Source organism: Ammospiza nelsoni, chromosome Z (assembly GCF_027579445.1).
Source record: "Ammospiza nelsoni isolate bAmmNel1 chromosome Z, bAmmNel1.pri, whole genome shotgun sequence".
Taxonomy (NCBI): domain Eukaryota; kingdom Metazoa; phylum Chordata; class Aves; order Passeriformes; family Passerellidae; genus Ammospiza; species Ammospiza nelsoni.
In genome coordinates, this window is record NC_080669.1 from 16,745,056 (window position 1) to 16,763,399 (window position 18,344).

Genomic DNA, 18,344 nt, shown 5'->3' on the forward strand with positions numbered 1-18,344 from the left:
TTTCATTATTAGCTAAAGTTCAGCTTTAAGAACAAAAAGCGACGTTCTGATTCATTAATACTGGAAACAACTGGTACAAAAGAGCTGGTTTCTTATCCTATTCAGTCAGCACTAGCATTTTTAGGCTTTTATATCTCTATTTGAAATGTCATGTATTCTGGGTATCGCATTGGGTTTGTTCCTTACCTTTCCCACCCCACTCCCCATTTTAAAGCTCACCAACTTGATAAATCCAGAACCTCCTGACAAATAATTTTATGTGTTCATCTGACATAAGGTTTGAGTCATCTGGACCCATTCCCTCCTGCCTCAGCTAGTCTATTGAACACCAATCACAGGACAGTGACTTTGCACTTTGTTTGCTTTGATCCAATTATCTAGTACAAAGCTCCAGTGACTATTGTCAGGGCTGACAGCACTCTGCTGTCTAAGCAATGAAGCCACTGGGGCTCATAGCACAAATCTAACTGTTTCCTGTTCTCTGACACCAGATGCAGTAAATTACATTTACTCCCAGATCCCTGAACTCCCAACCCTCTATTCACGAACAGCAGAGCCAGTTCCTGGGTGGGACGGATCAAGCAGAGTAGCTGGTAAGTCTCAAGGAGCAAAGTATTATAATACCAGTCCAATAGCCATGAACTCTTTTTGTTATATTACTTTAATGAGTCTGGTGTCCTGATATCATTTAAATGCCAGGAAATAGTGATTGATGTGTATTGTAAATAAGTCAAGGCTTTTTGAACTGCAGTAATACTCTCAAAACAAGGTAGCTGAACTATAATAAAAGTACCATAGGAAACGCCCTTTTTTTTTTTTTTTTTAATGTAGAAACATTCAGTTCTTTCCATCTCTCCTGGTACAAATACATAGTATTTAGGCCAAGGTTTTGTGTCCTCTCTTGTACCCATGCAACTCCAGACAAGGCACTCACAAGACCACATACATTCTTCAAATATTTATGTGTTTTTACTTCTTTGTATACCATTCTTTCTTCTTGGGAAAAGGTGGGTTTGTTTTGTGCTTGGAGTCATACAGAGAATTTTCTAACACTTATTTTTCAGGTTATATGTGTGTCTTAAATGTAACAAGACTGTTAGAAGCTGTACATTTTTATTGTTTTCAAAATTCTTGTTTTCTAAACAATGTACTCCCTATGTCAAGACTAAATTGCTGGAGGCTACCTAAGAGGTGTCCCAAGGAAAGGGATGAAAGGTGGCTTACTTGAGAAATGGATTAACCAGCATAGCAAAGCAATGTCTGCAGCTAAGGCACCATGCACGGCTATGAAATGTGTAATTTTTTCTATAAGTTCTGTTGCAAGCCGTTCCAAAATCTTTCCTTCCACCAGTGCTTGCCCTGATATGTCTTTAAAGCAAGTTTTCTGTGTGTTTTGTGCCATTTTGTCAACAACAAGAAAGTATGGATGACTCAGAAGCCTTGTTAATGTAGTCCTTGATAAATGTATCGTGTGTGTGCAATAGGTGTTCTTAAAGGTTGGCTGTAACCATCCATCTTAAAAGAGGCTCAAAGTGTAAGTAGATTTTTTTTAAAGAAAAGCCTCTGAATCTACAAAACAGGCAGAATCTAGATCCTTCTGTTGGCACGTTGGTATCTTGTCCTGAAGTGCTGCATCATGTTTCACTGTAATTAAAGCTTCTGCAGAAACTTGTACTTGTGAATACTGGCTGTCATCTTCAAGTACTGCTTTCAGTTCCAACTCTATTGTCACGTAGTTTTATATTCTATTAGTCGATCACATTTTGCAGTAAACATGCTTTGGTTAAAAAAAGACATTTTAGCGCCAATGTTAGTTCATTTTGTAACTACTTTGACAAGCTGGGCCGTTAGGTTTTCTCACAGAGAACAAACATAATGCACACAGGCAGATAAACAAGGTTCTGTTATTCACTTCTCTCATGGCAGTGCCTTTTACTAGTGAACAACTTTCTAAGAAATTAATATATGTTTATGCATTTGCTTAGCCAAGTAGCTTTAATGTGGTCCCAGGTTTGGTCATAAACCCCATGTTATACCAATATCCAAAAACACTGCAGAATATCTAAAATCACAGTAGAAGACATGAAAATAAAATGTTGACAGAGTCAAAAGCTTAAGCAAATTATCCAGAGTTAAAATACAAAAGGATCACTCCTGTTAACCTTTGGGGACAGCATTCTTGAAGAAGTGATAGAATTTGTTGCCTGAAGTCTCCCTATTGAATAAGACATTGTTACATCATACTACTCCATACCATAGATAAAAATATGTATCTTGCAACTCTTCTTGAATATAGAACCACAGAATTTTAGATTTGGCTTGGAAGGGATTTTAAAGGTCATCTAGTTCCAAGTGCCCTGCCATGGGCAGGGATGCCATTCACTAGATCAGGTTGCTTAGGGCACCATCCAGCCAGGCCTTCAAAACCTTGCAGGGATGGGGCATCCACAGCTTCTCTGGGCAGTCTGTTCCATGTCTCACCACCCTCTGATGTTTAAATCTGCCCTCTTTCAGTTTAAAACCATTGCCCTTTGTCCTGTCTGTGTCTGCCCTTATAAAGTCCCTCTCCCTCATTTTTATAAGCCTTCTAATGGTACTGGAAGGCTGCAATAAGGTCTCCACAAAGTCTTCTGTTCTCCAGGCTGGACAATTCCAGCCTTCTCAGTCTGTCTTCATGAGAGAGGTGCTCCATCCCTCTGATCATCTTCATGGCTCTCCTCTGAATCTGCTCCAAAAATGCTGATGTCTGTCTTGTGCTGAGACATCGCAGACCTGGATGCAGTACTCTGGGTGGATAGAGCAAGGGCAGAGGAGAGGGGGATAATCTCCTCCCTCAAGCTGCTGGCCACACTTCTTTTGATGCAAACCAGGATACAATTGGCTCTCTGGGCTGCAAGTGCACACTGGTGCCTGATATCCAACTTTTCATCCTGAGAACCCTCAAGTCCTTCTCCTCAGGGCTGCTCTCAAGGACTCCTTCTCCCAGTCTGTCCTCGCATTTGGAATTGCCTCGATCCAGGTGCAGCTCCTTGCACTTGCACTTGCTGAACTTCGTAAGATTCTCATGGCCCCACTTCTCTGGTTTGTCCAGGTCCCCCTGGATGGCATCCCTTCCTTCTTTTGTGTCAGCTGCCCTGCTCAGCTTTGTGCCATCTGCAGATTTGCTGAGGGTGCCCTGGATCTCACTGCCCATGTCATTAATAAAGATGCTGAAGAGCACCAGTCCCAAGAGAGAGCCCAGAGGAAAACCACTCATCACTGGCCTTCATCTGCACACAGAGGCATTGATCAAAATTCTCTGGCTCCAGCCAGCCAGCCAATTCCTTATCCACTAAATAGTCCATCCATCAAATCTATGTCTCTCCAATTTGGAGACAAGGATGTCAAAGGCCTTGCAGAAGTCTGGATAGATGACATCTGTTGGTCTTCCCTTGGTGACCTTTGCCATTATTCCATCACAGAAGACCACCATATTAGTCAAGCGTGATTTTCCATTAGTAAAACCATGATAGTTCCTCAGATAACCTCCTTATCTTTTATGTGCCTTAGCATATCATCTAGGACCATCTGCTCCATTATCTTCCTAGGCACAAAGGTGAAGCTCACTGCTCTATAGTTTCCCAGTTCTTTCTTTCTCCCCTTTTAAAAAATGTGGGCAGTGTTTCCCTTTTTCCAGTCAGTGGGCATTTCACTTGACTGCCATTACTTTTCAAATGTGATGGAGAGTAGCTTGGCAACAACACAGAATTAAAGAATCATTGACTAGTTTGGGTTGAAAGGGAACTTAAAGATCATCTCATTCCCCCAACCCATCTGCTAGGGACAGGAATATCTCCCATTAGACCAGGTTTCTCAGAGCTCTGTCCAGCCTGGCCTTGAATATCAGCCAGTTCCCTGAGGACTCTGGGATGCATGTCATCCAGTCCCATGGACTTGTGACTATTCAGCTTCATCAAGGGATCCCAAACATATTCTTCCCTTGCAGTGGGAGGGTATATTTACTTCCCTCCACCCACCCAGAGAATCAGATACTTCAGAGAACTGGGAAGCTTGACTCCATTGAAGACCGAGGCAAAAGAGCTCATTGAGTACCTCAGCCTCCTCTATATCAGTTATCACCAGATCTTCATTCTTGTTTGCAGGGAAATACAAGGAGGTAGATTCTTCTTGGCCTTTTTTCCTAACCTGTGTACTTACAGACTTCCTTTGCTTCCTTTGCAGTTTGTCTTTGCTCCTTGCCAGGATCATGCTCATCAAGGTCACAAACTCAAATACAGCCAGGTTCACATGATTTAACTCTCCAATTTTTGCTATCTGCTTTGGAATTCATTCCTACTCTACAAGCCTTCTTATAATGCACAATACCGACCTATATTTGTGCATCAAACAGGGAGGGTCTGACAGATGGCATGCTCTTCTGCACTGCACATACATGACACTCAACTATTTCACATGAAAATCACCAGTCTGTAATGAAAAGCCATGCACCAAATATTTTTAATTTTCAAAGAAAAAGAAGCACAGGAGCTCTAGGGGAACTCGAGGTGCTAATTCTCTCTAAGAAGGTAAAAGGCAGCTAGTTGATGGGCAGGTGGTGCCCTGTCTTTTGAATTGTGGTGCTCAGGACAAGTCAGGAAATTCTGCCCATCAGACATGATTTTCTGGATGTGCTGTTGCTGCCTCATGGTTCAGCTTATCTTCAGTTCAGCTGGCCACTCAGAAACGTGCTAGTTTTATGATCTTCACCACAGACAAGTCAGCCTCTATTTTTGTCTTTGTAATGCTGAAAGTTGTTGAACAATATCTGTCTGAGCAGCCCTGGAGAGGCCAAGTGATGTGCAGAGCCCACTCACCCAAGCCCTAGGGACCAAGCCAACATAAAAAATTCTTCTTCCTTTCTTCTTCTCCCTCAAGAAACTGCGCCTAGAAAGTTCTAGAGTGTTAGTGTTGGTACCTGCATCTCTTTGTTCAATTATCACTATAAATTGGAATAAAGGCTTCAGAGCAGAGACACTTGAATAAGATATAAAGGGCACTTGCACACCAGTTCCTAGGCTGGGACAGTCCAGAGCAAGTGATCCATGCTAGCTGCTCTTTGAGCTTCAATATGGCACTGTCTGCCACAATTTCTCATACCAATTGCTTTGAAAATTAATTGCTGCCAGGCCTGGGGCAACAGGTCTTACTTTATTTCCAGCCTTAATTTCCTGTTTCCAACCATGCCAGCTGCCTTACAGTCTCCAGCTGCACACCTCAGAGCAGAGTGCAGCTCTCAGCCTTGCAGCTCCCTTCTGGCTGCCCAGACTGCTGTGGGGTGGCCAGGCATGAAAATGCCAGCCCAGGAGGGATGTTAAAAAACTGTAAGCCCTACTTTAGTGTGGAAGTGGGCATCCTGTGCCCAGGGTTGTGACAGCTATGGACACAACTAGTCCACAAATGTCCTGAAGCAGTGGAAAAACACAGTCCTTAGGGATAGTCCCTAGGTTGCAATGGTCAAGGGGAGAATGGTGCTTCTGCAGCCCACTCTAGCCTTCAGCAATGCATCACTCTCAAGAGGCAGAAATGCTCCTTCACCCACCAGCATCTCTGTCCCCTGGCTACATGCAGGTGTTTCTGTGGTGTTGTACTTGACCTATCCAGTTCCTGCTGGGGCTGGCTGAGGTCTGAGCAGATGTACACAGCATGTAGATGGACAGACCCAACCATTTTGCCAACCAGACTGCACTCCTAGGGGGCAAAGGAGACCATGTCATGAAGAGCATGTGCATGCTCACCAACCCATTCATTTTCTATCTAGCACTATAGGCAGTGTAATCATGCATGTCATGATAAATTTCCTATTGATGATGAAATACTTTGATTTAAGGTTACAGGAAAGGTAGTTCTACTGTGTGTGAATAAAAAGACTGAGGAAATATATTAAAGTAACTGAAATTTTTTATATTAATTATTTTTTTTAAATACAAACCAAGGTACATTGATTCTTGGGGCAAGGATATTCTGTACTCACTTGAAAGTAAATCAGGAAAAAAAAGCAAACATTCCAGTTTGTGGTATTCCCAGGTAAAATAAATCATGTTTATGCCATTGAGGTTTGTTGATGAAAGTGATCATAGTAAGTTTCACAAACACTTGTCACTGCCTGTGGTAATTTGTAATTAAGTGTCTGTGGATGTCTGTCCAGGAGCCAAATGTCTTCATATGCATACAAGGAATGCTTAAACAAATGAACACTTTGGAAAGTCTGAGATGCCTTTGCACATTTTTTCTTTGAAAAGCTGTCTAGTGGTATGTCATCATATCTCAGAATGGGGTTTGGAGCAGAGTAGTCTGCTCGTCTATTCCCACTGTGTGGTCTACACTTTTCATCTCATTACTACATCCTTAACTGCCACAAAACCTTTGCTATTCCAAAGCAACAGCCCTCACACATGTTTTTACCTGTTGTTTCATGACTCTTTGAAAATCGGTTCATTATTACTTTTTTTTCAATTTTCACAGTGGTGTTTGATGCTTATTTCACATAAACAAGGGAGCACTTTTGGGTGTTTTGTACATTCTCTTAACCTGGAAGCAGAGGTCACAGTTGTTGTCTTGGTGTGAAAGCTGAGAGAGCTGCCCTGCCACACACCTGTGGGAGAGCTTGTCATATTCCCATGTGATTTTGTTTTCCCACATGCAGAACAGAGATAAACAATATTTCTTCACCCTTCTGAAATGTTTTGAGTGCTACGAATGGCAGAGTTAATCAAGGACAAGTATTGATAATTAAATGGCCTGGGTGTTGCAGCAAACACAACTTGATACCAACTTACTGGCAGTTTGATGGCAGAAAAGAGAGTAGAGGGGTTCTCTCTGAATTTTGAGGCAGGTTCAGAATGAAAAGTTAGAGGGCAACCTGCATGCTATCACCTCCCCTTGTCTAAATTACACCTAACCTCTTGGTGCTCCTAGTTGACCAAAGACAGCTCCATGTGATGTGAGCTGGAAGAGAAGGTCGTGTTTGCCACAAATATGCCCAGCCTCCACCTGCATAAAAAGCCATAGTGTAACACTGTCCACAGCATTGCAGCCCACCTCTAACGTAGATCGCTTAGCCCTTTAGAAGCAGGAGACAGGGAAAAGGGGCACTGTAGTTTTCTTTGTCTGTTTGGCAATTAACCATTCACTGGCTTTTTTTGTTGTAACATGCACTTCCTCTCTTGTTTTCATTCAAGCTTTGTGCACCATGGAAATTAATGTGGAGAAAGACAAACAGACAGGAGAGACCAAGATTGTCTCTGCTTCACCTGTTGGCCCAGATGAGGCCCATCAAAGAGGATTCAAAGTCTATGATGATGGTTCCAAGGTAGTCTATGAGGTTCACTCTGGTGGCACAGTGGTAGAAAATGGAGTACATAAATTAAGCTCAAAGGACGTAGATGAACTTATGCAAAAAGCTGGACAATCAAGTGTAAAAGGAGGGTATGAAACAATGACTGTGTCAGACAAAAATGTGGTAGCCGATGGAAACCTTAGCCATATGAAGGAGCAAATGCTCTTCAAGGAGGCAAAGCTAGAGATGGTACACAAATCCAGCAAAGGACGTGCTGTGAACCCTCAGCCACAAGACAAACCCTGTGGCAGCGAAACCCCAGAGCCCAGTGCAGATCAGCCGGTGACAATGATATTTATGGGCTACCAGAACATCGATGATGAAGAGGAGACAAAGAAAGTGCTGGGCTATGATGAGACCATCAAGGCAGAGCTTGTGCTGATCGATGAAGATGATGAGAAGTCACTGCGGGAGAAGACAGTGACTGATGTTTCCACCATGGATGGGAACGCTGCAGAGCTGGTCTCTGGCAGGCCCCTGTCGGACACGACAGAGCCCTCCTCTCCTGAGGGGAAGGAAGAGAGCCTGCCCTTGGAAGCTGCCCCAGGTACACAAAAGAAAAAGCGCTGTCAATGCTGTATTGTCATGTGAACACCTCCTCCTTCCCTGCTCCAGGCAGCTCCTGCTCCATCACTTACCTAGACCTCACTGTACTTCTAACTGCAATACTGTGAACTGGAAGTGAATGCCTCCATTGCCTTGCAGTTGGGTTGCTTTTCTTTCTAGTTCTTCCAGAAGAGGAACGCATGGTTATTTTCCCATCAGGCATACTATTTGGTGTTGGGGAGGGGCTGGGGGCTTTTGGCTTCTCTTTTTCTTTGTGTTGTTGGTGATGGTGTTGTGTTTTGTTTTGTTTTTTCCTTAGTACTACAGAGTGAGAGATAAATGAGAAATGGAACATATGTTTATTTGATTTATATATATATATTTTATATATATAATGAAAACACTTTTTATGTTTTTTCTTTAAGTATCTGGCAGGCTTGATCAGATTCCTAGGATTTTGTGGGAGTCTGAGTTTCACAGCCACCAGATATGAGAGCCTTAAAAAAATGTTACTTCTCCTTTTTAAGAAAAATCACATTAAACATTATTTTATGTATCATATTTTTTATTTCTTGGGGAAGGCTCAGATCACTTTACTGTTTTGATTTGCTAAAAATCAGGCAAGCCTTTCCCAAAAAATTGCATCATTTTGTTTTTTAGTAACTTTCAAGTTTAGTTTGCAGTGTCAGAAAAGCCCATTAACCATTTCCGCTAATTGGTGATACCAGAAGTGGACCTTAATTATTCTTTCTAGAAAATGTATGAATGATCATTCTGCCTTATATAAATCTTCCAGATTACAGTATTGTAAATGCACTTCATCTCCCCAAATTACAGTTGAAATTGACATGAAAAAGATGCAGCTGTCGCACCAACAGAAATGGACTCACTCATCAGAGTCACTTTCAGTAACTCTGCCAATGTTTATACAGGAAATTTTCCTGCTGAACTCCAGTAGAAGAGGGATGCTGCTTTCTATTTCCCTAGAATATATGAAATTTTCTGACAGTCTGACCCTGTTCCTACTGGATTCAGTGGCAAAATTCTCAGCGCTGGAAATGGGGACAGGGCCAGAGTTTTCCTTTGTAGTTCTTACAGAAGTGTAATTTCTCACAGAGTGTACCTCCAGTGCACCTACATAATGACAGGCAGTTGGGTCCAAAGCTGCCCTGCTTGTCCAGGTAAAACTCCCGTGGAGGCCCACTGGAGTTTTGTCACAGCAGCTGTTTTGGGAGATCCTGTAGCCACAGGACTAATATTTTCAAAAACTGCTGGTGTTTTGGATGCTTCATTTTCTAACATGGGTCACTAAAAGATGCCTGATTTCCAGTGCATTTTTCTTCATCTGACCTCTGAAAATCAGGCCTCTTAAAAAACAACTAAAGATGAAAATGTAAAAATGTGAAGGCATCCAAAATCAATAGGTCTTTCTTTTTTTTTTTCTTGTTCCTTGATTCTTCTAAATGAGAAAGCAGCTAGCTTTTTCATGGTGAGTTATTATGAACCTGATTCTTGTATCACACCAGTTTGGCTTAAGTTTAACTTCCCTCACTGTAGTGGAGTTATTCTGGAATTATAACTACATGAGTGAGATTAAAAATCAGGTTTTATATTTTCTGATAGTGTGAACAAGTGCTGAAGATTATTTTGAAGTGTCTTTGAAACTATCAGACTTTAAAAATCAATAACAGCAACTGAAAAAAATAGTAAAAAAAAAGGAAAAAAAAAAGAAAACAACAAAAACCTCTTTTCAGTCTGAGGTGGTTCTTATGATATTTCTCTTCTTTCTTGGATGGTGCTTTTACTGCATTAATTGTTAGTCCAGAGCATCTGATTGAGCACAGTTCTTGCTCTGTACTCTTTTCTTTCTGTGCCAGTAAAAAAAGACACTTATTCAGTGGTGGTACTACAGTGGGGCACACTGAAAACCTACACATATGAAAAAGCAGAAGGTAATTCCCATGTTAGGTCACGCAGCTGTCACTATGGAACTGGTCAATGAAACTTCTCACCACTGCCCAGGTGACTGTCAGACAAAAAAACCCCCAAACAAGTAGTAAAAAAGCAAGCGTAATGAAAGACAGTCTTACCTCTTTGACACCTGCAGAAATTTTGCTGACCTCCATATCAGCTGGAGTGGCAGAAATGAATAAACTTCCACATGCTCCCTTTGCCTCCCCTGGGGGCTTTTGTTTGGGAGAAGGACCAAACTCACCCAGAGAAGCTCTGCACATCATTCTTTGACTCAGGCTTAGGTGGTTAAGTTTAATCACAGGGTGGAAGGGCCACAGAGCCTCATATTGCAACAAAAGGTCTGGTGGCTGTTAAAAACTAGCAGCCTATGTGTGGTTTTGGCTGAGTTCTGTGGGGTTTAGGGTTTTTTTTGGTTGTTGGTGGTGGTGGTTGGGTGTTTTGTTTTTTTCCCTTACTCTCTTTTCCCAGAAATGCTAAACATTTACAATTCTAAACATTTCTTAAAACAAGGCCCTAAGTTTTGATCCCAATATGGCAGGTGAGGCTGTCCCCAGGCATGTTTAGGAGCCCTGCAACACAAAGGGTGAAGCCCTTTCTGTCTTGCATGTACCTGTGGATGATGTGGGAGCCCGGCACATTTTGCAATGGTTCTGTCACTCTGGGGCCTGGTCACCTCACCAGTAATACTCGGAAACAGATCTCCCAGCCAACTCCTCCTGGCCTGGCCAGTCATCTTGTTGCTCACCACCTCTTCCCCTCTGGGTATGATGCCACCTTCACAGCCATCCTGGCCTCATGATATCTTCACAGCCTAATCTTTTTGCCCCTCTACTCCTGTCCTCATATGAAAATTTTTTTTCAAAACCTCCTGCTTGGGAAATTTATGGTGTCATGCTAATCTAACCCATTCTGTCCCTGCATCTCTTGAGCCATGTGCTCCCCTGTCAGATGACCTTCTGGTTCAGCACCAACTCAGCATTTTGGGGATGACTCCCTTAGCAGCCAGCTTTGGGAGATGTTTGCTGATGCTGGGACCAGAACATGTCTGAGACCACTGCACCAAGGCACAGCACGGTGGGGAGATGGTGGCACACCATCCAGAAGTCCAGAAGTGGCCCTTTAGTGGTTAGAAGTAGAGCACAAGCCTTAAACCTTAAACCTCACAAATACCTACTGCTCAGTACTTGTAGCTAACATTGAGTGCCTAGGAAGGCCAGTCGTTTTTATGTGTTCACATTAACTCCGTGGTTAACAGGCCCCAGTAGGTCCAGGAAAGCTAAAGGTTCACCTGCATAGGGTTGGTCTTTACAGGTCAAAGGCAGTTCCCCATCTGAGGTCAGGAAAAGCATGAAATAGGAGCTAATGGGTCTGAAATCGCAGGGCCTTAGCTGAAACACACTTATGCCAATCATCCTCCTCCACAAGGGCAGCAGCCATGCCTGGACATTGCCTTGTCCCTTCTGGCCACTAGCCTGCAGCCAAGTTACAGCAGAATTCAGATGCATTAGACCAGGCTGATGAATGTAAACTGGTTTTCCAGGGATTGTTTGGGCTTTGAAAGGGTTGGTTTTCCCCTTACCCTTGGATAGGAGGCTGCCTGTGAAAATCCATGCACAATCAGGCACAAGGAAAGCGGCCTGCTCTGTGGTCAAGCAGAGAGAGATTTTTGTAAGCATCATTATGGGATGGGTTTTTTTATATTATTTTAAGCAAAATCCCTGTCTGTTTAACTTATATCATCACATGTATATTTTCAGTTTCAGCATGAGGGGATATGAAAAAGGAGAGTCAGACACTGGTTCAGTAATAGCATTTTGCCACAACAAACTGCTCGCCTTAACTTTTGTAAAAAAAACAAAGAAAAACCTCTTTTCAGTGTATTTTTTCCTAGACTGGGAAAAAAGTAACCTAGGAAACTTTTTTATATTTTGTATTTTCTAAGTTTCTATAAACCCAATCTCCATGTCGTCCCTTGTTTGCATTCAGGGACCATTTCTTTTGCAAACCACTGCATTTTACTTCCATTCTTTCTTCTTTTTTTTTTTTTTTTTTAAGCAGAAAAAAAAACAAATCAAAAACCACAGCATTATGATTAGTGGCTAGGCAATCTCTTTCAATTACTAGATTATCAATACAGAAAGAAAAGAATTACAGGGTTGTTTTCTTTTTTTAATTTCTTGTGGCTGATGTACTGTATGGTATATGTTTACAGAACTCCTCTGGTCTGCCTTTGTGATGTTATCTAAATGAATGACAAAGTAGGTATGATGTGCCATTTGACAGTTTGCCTTAGCACTCTTGGGTTTCCTTCTTCTTTTTTGTATCTTTTATTTCCTTATTTTTTTTTTTCCAAAAAGTGCAGGCTGTATTCCAAAGCTGTATAAACACAACATTATCTTTCAATCCCCAGCAAGAGAGGTGTGCATAAGCCCTTCTCTGAGAAGTGTGCTTCTACCAGTGCAGTATGAGACTTCAGTCTTGCAAACAAAAATGTGCATGCCTAATTCTGCTGTGTGTAGACCTGTTTCAGTCAACAGGACTCCTCACAGGAAGAACATCGTAGGAGTCTGCAAGATCAGGGCATGAATGATCGACGCAGAGCATAGTTTGGGTGTTCCTTATGTACCTATACAGATTTTATACACTGCTGAGTTTGCCCAAGGTGGTGTAAGCAGAGAGGCTAACTCCAAGCATTGTACCTCTACTGAGAAAAATACAAAGCAAAATGGTGCTTAGCATCCAGTGGGATCAAGTCCTGAGTCAGCATTGCTACCATCCATGAGCAAACATTCAGAGGGGCTTCCCTGATGGCCAATGTGTTTATCCCCTGCCATTTTACCTAAGTTCACTACTGATTCTTCACACTCAAATTATTAAGATTCCACAAACTAATCTGAGCAAAAAGATAGCATAGAGAGTTGCTAGAGAAATAAAAGGTGTTCTACCTTTTAATTTAGTCAAACATCCAAATGGCATACTTGGAAAGTAAGCGGGGATATAATAGAAAATGTAGTATTTTACATTTGTGTATTTTTTTAAGGAATAAATATTTTTGTAATGAGATACAAACCCTAGATGGGTGTTGAGTTTTGGAATATCATCCTTCCCATGACATTGAGCCTTTCAACTTTTTCATACATTTATGACAATGCCCAAATTCTTGGGATCTTTTGTAGACTTAACCACATTTTTTTCCAGGAAGAAGGATCACAACACTTTTTAAACAGTCAATTTAGAAGAGTAGAATCCAATATAACTGCTACAGACACAGCTAAATAATTAAACATATTTCACAGAAAAAGGTGGACCTACACCTTCTATAACTAGACAAATTTCTTTACCTAGAAAGCCAACAGAGTAGACAACAGCTAACTACTTTCAGCAGAGTGGTATGGCTAACAGGGGAAACACATGTTTCATCATATTTTATCCAACATTAGATTTCAAAGTGCAAGAGATGGTGCCACTGGAAAGAGTTGAACAAAATATTTTAGATGAAGTAGAGGATTTTCCCACATGCTGAGGCATGGACTCTTTATTTTTTTCTAAACTCACTAAGTTGCAACCAGTTCTCACTGTCTGTTGGAAAGTTTGGGATTTGCTCAGATGGTATTTCTTGAGCCTTCTGAGCAGCAGGAATAAACTTTAGTTCTGAGCTTAATAGTTGCAGACTATGACAATATCCAACAAAATTATAGACTGTAATTTTTGTATGTAAAAGTAAATTCTATAAAATGGCTGAATTTATTCAGTTTAGAATATAAATGGATTGTCACCTAGTGCAAAGAATATAAATCCAACTTGTAATATAAACTTCTATTAACTTAGCTTGTAAATAATGACAAGGGTGCATGAAGTTCTTTAAAATCTCCCACTTGTATTTAAAATTAAACAATTATAAAGTTGAGCCTTTTTCCTTGTGGGTTCAAAGAGTCTTGCAAAATCTATAGCTTTTTACCTGTGATGGTTCCACTTAGGCTGTTCAGTGGATTAAGAATAGGCTACTTTTCTTAAGTGCAAACTTGAAGAATTCCAAGCCCCTTCCTTCAGTTTGCAAAAGCTTCTCTTACTTTACGGGGTTTCGCTGCTATTGTATTTCAAAGCTTTCCTGCAATTGTTTCCCAAATTCTTCTCAAAGGTGGGTTTAGGGGTTTGTTCTAAGAATTAATCTACTTCAGAAATTGAATTTTAAAAACCCTTAATTAATTTTTTAGAATTAGCTAAGTAACTCAAGCTCACCAATTTTGGTATGTTTATACCTTTTTAACTTGCACTGATATGTTAGTGACTTGTACCAAAATTTAGACCTTGCATATCTATTGGTAGGGTCTGTAAGACCTAAAGGTTTGCCCATGAGCATAAAATCAAGCATCCAAGTTGTCCATTTTAATGGGATGACCCAGACAAGTAAAATTTAAGCACATGCACAAACGTGTATAGGGTCTGGTCCTTAAGCAATATGCTACAGGCAAGGCTTATGCTGCTTTAACTGTGTCTTCTTATTAGTTTAATTAAAATTTTAAATGGTGTTGTGAAACTGGTGCACTTTTCTGCAGAGGGTTTTAGAGCATGGTCTCCTTGCTGACTGTGTTTGAGGAGACAAACACCCTCCAAGAACTCTCTAAATCCCACTGCCTGGAGACGCAGGGGACAGAGGGGTAAACTTTACACCTCCACGCAAACACAACAGAAAAGAGGCAGTGTAACTTTTATTTCCAAATTTTTCTCTCTGCACATCTCTGCCCCAGACTCTGCCTGTCCCCTGTCTCTGTGCTTGTTCTCATTCTGGACACTATGGCTCAACTGATCCTTTTTCTTCATCCAACTGCTTCCCTTTCTGTGGTCTCCTAGAATAAAGAGGGGGAAGAAAGGAGACACCAGACTTATAAAACTCACCCTAGGCCTGCTGGTGTCAGTTCTAAGAAATTATGGTATCTTGTCCTCACTATTTGGACATTTTCCAGTATTTTTCTAGACTCTTCAGACATATTTGAATTAGAGGAGCACTCTCCCTCTCTATTAATCTGGCGTCCTGTGGGTTACCCATACAGCAAGTTCCATTAAAATCTCACTATTTAGGTAAATCTGCTGTCTCTCTTACTATTCTTTTTAAACATACTATGCCCCTTGAACTCATACAAGCCAGATGTGTCCAGGTACATAAAATATCAGCATCTAGAAAGCAGATCTTACAGCAGCAGAAGGCAATCCACCCCACCACATGTCAGGTTGCTATTAGCAGGGCAAAATAGCCTGGAGAAAACGTGAACTTCCCCACAGACTGATCCAGCATGCAAAGGCATTCTCAGTAAAATTAGCTGACAAGAATCAACTGGTATCCCTCCAAGATAACATGCCTGTTAAAGAGAGGCAAACTCCAAAATTAAGAAGGTTTTGTGCAACCGTATAAAGTCCCAGTTGAACGTGGTGCTTGAGCTACACTAACCTTAAGCACACACTTGAAGTGTAACACATACTTAGCACTGTGCAGGTTAGGGAATAGCTTTCAGGATGTATGAAGATCAGCCAGTATTTATCATTAGGGTGCTTTACTGTTGATGGTCTCAAATATTGCACCTGTTATTCCTGTTATTTCACAAGGAACTGCTTAGGGGCACATGCAAGAGAAATAATCAATCTGAATGTTTTTCCTTCTCCATTGGCCAATTGAATCTGACTGCAGCAAAGATCGCCAAGAAGAAGCTAGCAAGAAGGTCAGGACAAATGCAAAGAACACATTTATGAAGGTTTTCTGCCCCTCCCAACTATGTTCATTCCATAGGCAAAGAACAACTCTTTTTAGGGGTTCAAGAAAATGTTGTGTAAAATGCAGCTTTTATGGTGAATGTAGATTGTGGTTGAGATTTTTTTTAAGCTTTAGTCTCCCACTTTCTTTGTGAGCTAATGTAAATAAAATCCCATTTTGTTGGGGAAAAACTGCTGTGCTAACACTGGATTAGAATTGCTGGGGATAGCTGCTGTACTTTGTAACCTGAAGTGTACTTTTTTGACTGTTATGTTTTTTTTTCTTCAGATTAAAAAAATGAGTACAAAAAAAACCAAAATAAAAAAACCAAGAACACTGCCAGCAACAGCCATGCTGTAACTGTGGCTTCTCTTTTTTTTTCTCTGTACAGTATTACTAGTAAATAAATCTGCCTTTTCACTGCGCCTATTTCTGTGTCTTTTTACTGTGTTTCTCTCTACCTACCACTGTTCAAGTTATGCTGTGATCTCAAGGACATACTGCACAGGACCTGCCTCTCTCACTAAAAGAATTAAAAGACTAACTCCACAGTTTTTTTTTTTCCCCTTTCCTCCACTGCTGTGCCCTGCAGCTGTTATTTTTATGAGATCCTTCATACATATTAACTCATCGTACCTGTTACTGTCTCATTTCTTTTTTCCTTTTCTTCTCCTGTTATACATTGCCAAGCATATTGTGGACCCTGTTGCCCTAGGATCACATGGCACATTTTCATATTTGCAGAAGAAAAAAAAAGATTGGGTTTTGCTAGCAAGGCAGTATGTTATGAGCAAACTTATTTCCTGAGTGAGGGAAGTATTCCATACAGCATATATAATTTGTGAGAAAAGAACACTGAATTATTCAAGGACTGACAAAGTAAACAGTGTGCAATTTTCTTTCAGGGCTTATCACAGACAGCATCCTCTCTATATCAGGACTGGAAGAACCTCACCATAATCTGAATTGTAGGTGGGGGGTGGGGGGGAAGAAAAAATCCTCAAGTAGTTGTTTTTCTCCTGAAATGGTGTGTTTACCTGAGGTTTGAACTATGATAGGATGGATAACATAGCTAGGTATCACATGCCTCCTTCTCGGAAATTTAAAAATTCATCTTTAACTCTGACATTTAAAAAATGCACCACAAATTGCTCATTGCTACACAAGTACCCACCCTCAGCTCCTTTCACTCAGAAGCCATACAGATAAAATGTGTATGCACACACACACGCACACACACACACTTTTGCAATATGGTACTTTTTTGCATCAGAAGGGAAAATGGCCCTGCATTTCTGCTTTATAATTTAGTCCTGAAACTTTTGCAGTAGGTGGGGCTTCAAATTGGGTTTTTTTCCTACTTGTGTTCAATGACAGAAAGTCAATTTGGCTGTCCAAGAAGACTTTGTGAATGCTGGGAGAACTGGCATGGTTCTGTCATTGAAGGACAAGAATTGATTCTGCTGAGAGAAATTATTATGATTGTTTCAATCTCTTTGATTTTGCAAATACGTTCCTAATTCAGAATTTGTTTCAACATGGCAAAAGGAGGGATCATGAACTTGAGTTAGCAGTAGTGTCTGTGAGAAGACCATGAATTGCAAGGGCATTATCATGTGCAACTAACTTAGTGCTTGGACTCCTGGATACAACAGGTACATATTCCATGTCTTACTGCATACCATGGCCTGTGACATGCTCTTGTTTTCATTCCACCTCACTTTATTCCATAGCCATGAGAAGATGTTCGGCTGATAATTCCTCTGCTGTACAAAACAGAGTCATCCAAGTAAATACCAAAAACAGACTAGACAATTTTAATATTGCTGCTGTAACTAAGGTTTCAAAAACAAGGTATTTCCATGCATGTCCCCTTTTAAAATTTCTGAGGAAAAAACAAAAAGGGGTGATTGGGATATTTTTAATAAAATATTTAGCAGCTGGTTCAGATAGCACAACACTCCCCTGAAGTTTGTCTGGAGTAGTTCTGTGGAGGTCAGTGACTTCACAGAGTAAGGGCATATTCAGCGTGTAGGAGGCCTCTCAGCTTTTGTTTCTTTTTCATTTATTTTAATTGCTCTGTATCCCCCTGGTAGCAGAAGGAAAATAGGTGCTTAGTCTCAGAGTTCAACACTCCAGCTGCTTCAGTAATTGGGCAGGTGGGGGGGAGGAAATGGAATAGTACATTTTCAGATCCCCTTACTCTCCTCCAAGACCCTCACAATCTTCCCTTAATGCCTCAAAAATCATATCAACTCTGCAAAATTCTTACTTCACACTATATTTTCAAGGTTACATGAAGAAAGCTTTAAGGCTAGTAACTGTGAGAATGAATAATAAAAAAGGGACAAGAAGTTAGTGACAGTTTTTGCTGTTCCAAGACCTCCATTTGCAGTTCTCATGTGCTGCTCAGATGTCCATTGCACCATGCACCATCTCAAATAAATGTGATGTAGCTGCTCAGGAGAAATCCAGGCTGGTCTCTGAAGCAGTTTGCAGAACCACAGCATTTTGTACAGGTGTGTAGAACATCCTCCACATTTACCCATGGTAGAAAAAACTACCTGCTTTATTGTCAGAAGAGTCTAGTTGACACAGATCACTTTCTCAGATGACACAATGAAAGAGATATTTGTATAGAAATAGAGTTTGCTATATCAGATTTGGAGGAGGGCACCAACAGCACTTCTTAAAACATAACTC

General features: G+C 41.0%; 1 protein-coding gene across 2 annotated transcripts in view; it reads left to right on the top strand.

Annotated features, from left to right (window-relative positions):
• PALM2AKAP2 (PALM2 and AKAP2 fusion) overlaps positions 1 to 18,344 on the top strand; it is a 267,144-nt gene that overhangs the window by 117,465 nt on the left and 131,335 nt on the right. Inside the window, exon 6 of one of the 2 annotated variants that reach the window (XM_059493141.1) lies at positions 492 to 593. The exons of the other annotated variant lie outside the window; for it this stretch is intronic. The gene's annotated coding sequence lies outside the window, so the exon portion shown is untranslated. The remainder of the gene's footprint in view (positions 1 to 491; positions 594 to 18,344) is intronic. 2 annotated transcript variants of the gene reach the window in all.